This window comes from Nyctereutes procyonoides, unplaced genomic scaffold, assembly GCF_905146905.1.
Source record: "Nyctereutes procyonoides isolate TBG_1078 unplaced genomic scaffold, NYPRO_anot_genome, whole genome shotgun sequence".
Classification (NCBI taxonomy): Eukaryota; Metazoa; Chordata; class Mammalia; order Carnivora; family Canidae; genus Nyctereutes; species Nyctereutes procyonoides.
This window is the reverse complement of record NW_026575142.1, coordinates 50,443,708-50,450,793: the sequence shown is the minus strand read 5'-3', so window position 1 is coordinate 50,450,793 and position 7,086 is coordinate 50,443,708.

The following is a 7,086-nucleotide window of genomic DNA, read 5'->3' as shown; positions in this document are numbered from 1 at the left end:
TTCTCGTTAATTCAGAAGGCCACCGAAGACCTGCTACCTGGAAAAACTGACATAATTTTCTACATCTGCAAATGATGGTTGATTCTAAATACATTTCTTCCAAAAAAAAAATTATTGTGCCAAGAACTCTGAGAAAAACTAATACCAAGATGACAAAGTAGGCGTAGGTCTCAGTTTAGGGATGCTGCTCCTAATTAATCCCCCTGTAATAATGTTCAAATTCAGATTTGAGATAATGCGGGATATGTTCTGCAAATGGAGGTCAAAGATCTTTGTTGTCTCATCTAAACCTACTAAAACTCTCCAGGGAGCTGAGAAACCAAAGGAAATACTGAATCAGAAAAACGACCAACCATTTAGTCTCACTGGAGTCTTTAGGGTGAAACCAATCAATCACAAGGTGAAATCAGTCATCAATCAACACCTAAATTGTTGAGTTTTCTTTAGGTTTAGCACTACTGTTACATTTCCAGAATCTCTTAAAAGGAAATAAGGGCTAAATTCTGGTTTAGGTCACAGTTGAAGGGGTTTCCAGGTAAAAAATCTTACTAATCAAAAATCCAGGGACGCCTGGCTGGCTCAGCAGTTGAGCCTTTGGCCCAGGGTATGATCCTGGAGTCCCAGGATCTAGTCCCACATTGGCCCCCTGCAGGGAGCCTGCTTCTCTCTCTGCCTGTGTCTCTGCCTCTCTCTCTCTCTCTGTCTCTCATGAAAAAAATAAATAAAATCTTTTAAAAAATTCAGAGTCAAAATCCAGACTCACGGTGCCTGCAACCCTACAATGTATTTCTGATAAACGCTGTTTACCACATTTGCCTGTGCTTACTAAACACCGTGAGGTGATAAATGAATTGTAGATCCAAAATACACTTATTAACAAAGTGTGCATGTCAGAGAGCATATTCTTCTATGGTTAAAATAAACTTTCTACTTTCCTGAGATCTAAAGTTAGAGCATTCTCAAAGTCAACTGCAAGTGCTTCTTTGCTAACCTGGATCACGTGAGGCCATTTAGACTCTTGGATAGCCTCAGGTGACAATCTAAACCCAGCTAGCAATTGTAAGCCATTGTTCACCAGAGGAACCAAGGAATTAGTACGAATATGTCAGTATGCAACAAAACCTTAAAAACAATATGCTTTATGTTGAAAGTGATGGCTTCTTAAATAAAGTACATGTATTCTTTTGAGGTTCTTACATTATTTCAAGTCTATCAGATCTTAAGTGATAGTTACACATTTAAAGCAGGAGGCTATTGATACGCATGTCGGTTAAGGTTTGCGTTTTGGGGATGCCTGGGTGACTCAGTGATTGAGCATCTGCCTTTGGTTCAGGTCTTGATCCTGGGGTCCTGGGATCCGGCTCCCCGCAGGGAGCCTACTTACTTCTCCCTCTGCCTACATCTCTGCTGCTTTTTGTGTCTCTCGTGAATAAATAAATAAATAATTTTTTAAAGGTATGTGTTTTGGATCTTTAACTCATTACTTATTAATGTCATTCATTCTTTAGTAAACACAATATAATACATGCTTGTCCCTACATCTGTTATTTAAGTGTTTAAGAATTACCTTGAGGGGGATCTCTGGGTGGTTCAGCGGTTTAGTGCCTGCCTTTGGCCCAGGGCGCCGTCCTGGAGTCCCAGGATCGAGTCCCGCGTCGGGCTCCAGGCATGGAGCCTGCTTCTGTCTCTGCCTCTCTCTCTCTCTCTCTCTCTCTTTCTCTTTCTCTCTATGTCTATCATGAATAAATAAATAAAATCTTAAAAAAAAAAAAAAAGAATTGCCTTGAGCTGGATAGGGACAGTAGTGCTACTCAGCTCTTTATCATTCCTTTCCGTTGCTGGAGGAAATAAGAAGTTAGCTTCTGCCTAAACGTAGGCGGTGTCCACTGAAGCAATTTGGAGAGCAGCCCTCACTGACACATTCTTCACAATAACTTTGAAAACTATGTGCATAAAGATAAGTAACGATTAAGAGAGTTGAAAAAAATGGAGAAAATTGAGGAGGACCACAGAAGGGACTGTGGAAACTGTAAGGACTGGGTTTAAACCTGTTAACCCAACGTTCTTACATTCTATTCTATAACCAAGATATGGAGGGTTGTTGGGTTTGTTTTTTTCTTTTTCAGCTCTACCTTCATAAAGACTAAAATAAAAATACATTATTGTACTTCAAATCAGTACATGCAAAACTGTACTATGCATAAAAATCAATGGGAAGATCTTGAAATGCAGATACAAGTATGCTCTGCCCTCCCACCAAGATTCAAGAGATCGGTTCTGAGGCGGGGCCCGCTTTTTATTTTGAAAAACTCAAAACCTAAGGAAGAGTTACAAGAATAAAATAATGAACATCAAATCTTTGTCACATTTATCAGTTAACAGTTTATTACATTTGTTCTCTCTCATATTTCTGACTTTTTTCTGACCTTTCTGAAATTCACAGACATGTAGTGACACTTGACTCCTAATACTTCAGCACTGCACCCTAAAATAAAGATATTCTCCTCCATGAAACCACAGAAATATCATTATATCCCCCCCAAATTTACTATTAGAATAATATCTACAAAACTGTCGTTCAGCATTTCTCAAATGTCCCAATAATGTACTTTATAGCCTTAAAAATAAAATCTAGGACCCAAACAAAGGTTACACATTATATGTAGTGAGCCTGTCTCTTTTAATTTAGGACAGTACCCCCTATTAGGGAAGGGATTTTCTCATAAGAAATTCTTACACATATAATGTAAATATGTGTGTGTGGTGTATGCTTGCATTTTCTGTGACCTCATTGATCTAGTTTGTTTTTCCTGTCTTCTAGGACATTCACATTTTGAAAATTCCAGATCAGTTTGATTTTATTTCTTTGTTATAGAATGTTCCACGCTTTGAATTTCTGTGATTGTTCCCGCATCATTAGGTTCAATGCCAACATCTTTGGCAAGAATATTACATCTAGGTGGTGAAGCACCCTCTTTAAGCCATCATATTAGGAGGCACATAGTGTTAAATTTCCCATTACACCCAGTGATTCTGATTCCATTTAATTTACAGACATTTTGAAAAACACCTGCTTGTAAAACCTTTTGAACTTGCGTGTTTTATTTGAAGTCATGAAACTTCGCCAGAATTCTGCATGACCAGCTCTAATCCTTTATTGGAAGTGCTAAAACTATCAGCGATAAACAGATAACTATTATGATATGTAGCATGGTGCTGGGGCCTTGCAGACATCAAAAAAAGAAAAAACAAAGAAAGAGGCACAATTCCCACTGTGGATCTAACAGAGAAAGGAAAATAAGTGCATAAAAACAAGAGAGTATTTCTCAATCAGGTGACCAAAGATCAGAAACTTTGATAATATTCAATGGAAAAACACATTCTTCTGTTGATGGAAGTTTAAATTCGCATCACATTTTTTGAGGATACTTTGACAATATGATGAATTAAAATGCACATGTCCTCTGACCCAACAATTCCAGCTGGGAATTTTATCCTATGCATATAAATAGCACCAGAACCCAGAACTCTGCCCAGCCCTGTCTTCCACCTCTCTCCCCATTGCCTACTCCCACCCCCTCAAAGAACAAGAACGCCCATTCCTTTTTTTTTTTTTAAGATTTTATTTGTTTATTCAGGAGAGACATAGAGAGAGAGAGTGAGAGATTGAGAGAGAGGCAGAGACACTGGCTCCATGCTGGGAGCCCGATGTGGGACTGGATCCCGGGACTCCAGGATCCTGCCCTGGGCTGAAGGCAGATGCTTAACCGCTGAGCCACCCAGGCGTCCCAGAACGCCCATTCCTTTTGTCATTATTCTAATAGCAAAAAATAAATAAATTAATTAATTAATTAAAAAAAAAAAACCTTTTTAGGAATGACCTAAATGTCTATCAAAAGGAGACTGGCGAAGAAATTCTATGCCTTGCCTATTAGCCATTAAGAACAATCAAGTCGAGATCCCTGGGTGGCGCAGCGGTTTGGCGCCTGCCTTTGGCCCAGGGCGTGATCCTGGAGACCCGGGATCGAATTCCATGTCGGGCTCCCGGTGCATGGAGCCTGCTTCTCCCTCTGCCTGTGTCTCTGCCTCTCTCTCTCTCTCTCTCTCTCTCTCTCTCTCTGTGACTATCATAAAAATTAAAAAAAATCTTAAAAAAAAAAAGAACAATCAAGTCCACTTCCACTTGTAGGAAGATGGAGCAGACACACGCTTCGCCCTATTCGTCCTGCGAAGTAGAGCTCGAGGCCTGGACACTGCGTACAAAGCGGACACCAGAGCCCGAGAGGAGGAGGCCTGGAGGCCGGCGGCCCGGCGGGCCCTTCGTCGCGTGGGGGCTGGGCCGTCCCCGCAGCACCGCCCGGGCCTGGCCTCGCGGGTGCCCTGGGGTCCCTCCTGGGGTCTCCCACGTGCTCCCCCACGTGCTGCGGGGGTAGGCGAGCTCCGGGGGGCCCGGCGCGCGTTGGGGGTGCCGCGGGGGTCGCAGCCCGCGGCAGAGGGCTCGGCGCCCCTGCTCCTCCCGCCTCCGTGCTTCTGCCTCCGGGAGAAACCCCCTTGTCTGGGGCCGCGGGAGGAGCGGGCGCTTCTCCTCCGGGCCGGCCGCTTCTCTCGGCAAGTTTAGATACAAGTGGTGCCTTAGGGGCAGCCCGGGGCGCTCAGCGGTTTGGCGCCGCCTGCGGCCCAGGGCGTGACCCTGGAGACCCGGGATCGAGTCCCGCGTCGGGCTCCCTGCGTGGAGCCTGCTTCTCCCCCTGCCTGGGTCTCTGCCTCTCTCCCTCTCTTTCTCAAATAAATAAATAAGATCTTAAAAAAAAAAAAAAAAGAATTCGTGCCTTGGTTTCCTCCGGTGACGTTCTCTTCTCCAGCAACTTTTTTTTTTCTTATTTTATGGTGTTTTTTTTTTAAAGATTTTATTTATTCATGAGACACTGAGACAGAGACAGGCAGAGACACAGGCAGAGGGAGAAGCAGGTTCCAAGCAGGGAGCCCGACGCGGGACTCGATCCCGGGACCCCAGGATCAGGCCCTGGGCTGCAGGCGGCGCTAAACCGCTGGGCCCCCCGGGCTGCCCCCCAGGAACTTTTCCTTCCTCTGCTGCTGCTCTTCCCCCACCGCTGGCCGCTCCTCCTGTCCGCCTCTGCCTCCCGCACTGCGCGGCGCCCTGCCCGCGGTGGTGGGGAGCTCGGGGCGCCAACCGCAGGGCTCGGGAGGGGGCTGCAGGGAGCCCCACCCCGCCCCGCCCCGCCGACCGCCCTCCGCAGCCGACACTCCACCTCCTGCGAGGACAAACCTTTGCTCTCTGAAGTTCTCTGTTCGAGGGATGAAAACACGAGCGACTGCATGGGAGGAAGGATTTGCAAAGCACATGTCTGACAAAGTACCGTTGTCCCTTGAACAACACGGGCTGGAGTCTTATGGGGCCACTTATACGCAGATTTTGTTTTTCGATAAATACAGTACAGTGTTGTAAAATACAGTACGGTCCTTATGATTCTTTAAAAAAAAGATTTTATTTATTTAAGAAAGAGAGCGCGCGCACTTGCACACAGGTGCACAGGAGCAGGGGGAGGGGCAGAGGGAGAGGGAGAGGGAGAAGCAGACCCCCTGTGAGTACAGAGCCTGCCACGGGGCTTTGCACGGGGCTCATCCAGGACCCTGAGATCATGACCTGAGCGGAAGTCAGACACTTAACTGAATGAGCCACCCAGGGGCTCCTCCTCATAACTTTCTTAATAACATTTTCTTCTCTCTAGCTCACTTTATAAGAATACCGTATATAATGACATATAATGTACAAAATATGTGTTAATTGACTATTTTTTAAAAATTCTATTATTATTTAATTTTTACCGATGTCTACACCCAATGCAGGGCTCAAACTCATGGCCCTGAGATCAAGAATCACACGCTCTTCCCACTGAGCCAGCCAGGCACCCTATTAATTGACCATTTATGTCATCGGTAAGGCTTGTGGTCAACATTAGGCTGTTAGTAAAGTTTTTGGGGGGGAGTCAAAAATTATGTATGCGTTTTTGACTTCGTAGGGAATCAGTGCCCCTAACTCCTGTGTTGTTCAAGGATCACATGTACTAGTATCTAACCAGTATCTAGATATAGTAGAATTCAAAAACTTGATAGAAAAAAAAACAAGCAATCCTATTAAAACATGAGAAAAATATGAAAAGACATTTCACTGAAGAGGATGAATAGATGGCAAATACACATGTGCAAAGACATTTAACATCATTAGCCATTTCAGAAATGTGAATAGAAACCACCATGAGGGGCGCCTGGGTGGCTCAGTCAGTTAAGAATCCTACTCTTGGGGCAGCCCCAGTGACACAGCGGTTTAGTGCCACCTGCAGCCCAGGGTGTGATCCTGGAGACCCAGGATCGAGTCCCACGTTGGGCTCCCTACATGGAGCCTGCTTCTCTCTCTGCCTGTGTCTTTGCCTTTCTCTCTATGTCGCTCATGAATAAATAAAGAAAATCTTAAAAAAAAAAAAAGAATCTGACTCTTGATCTCGGCTCAGGTCATGATCTCACGGTTGAGATACCAAACCCCATGTTGGACTCTGTGCTGGTCATGGAGCCTGCTTAAAATTCTCTCTCTCGCTCTCCCTCTGCCCCTTCCCACAAAAAAAAAAAAATAGAGTTGGCTAAAATAAAAAACCAATAACACCAAATGCTGGCAAGGATGCAGAAACACTGCATCTCTCCTACATTGCTGATGGGAATGTAGAATGGTACAGCTCCTCTGGAAAAGTTTGGCAGTTTATTACAAAACTAAATGCGCAACTATCATATGATGCAGCAACTGTTACTCCTAGACATTTACCAGAGAGAAATACTTATGTCACACAAAGACTTGTGCATGAATGATCATAGCAGCTCTGTTTACAATAGTCACAAGCTGGAAACAATTCACACTTCTTTCAATTGGGGAACAGTTAAATGGCACTACATCTAGCCACGGAATACTACTCACTACTAAAGAGGAAAGATGTATTCATTGATACACATACAACCTGAAAGAGTCTCTAGACAGAGTGAAAATACCCAAATGTCAAAAGGCTACACAGTGTGATT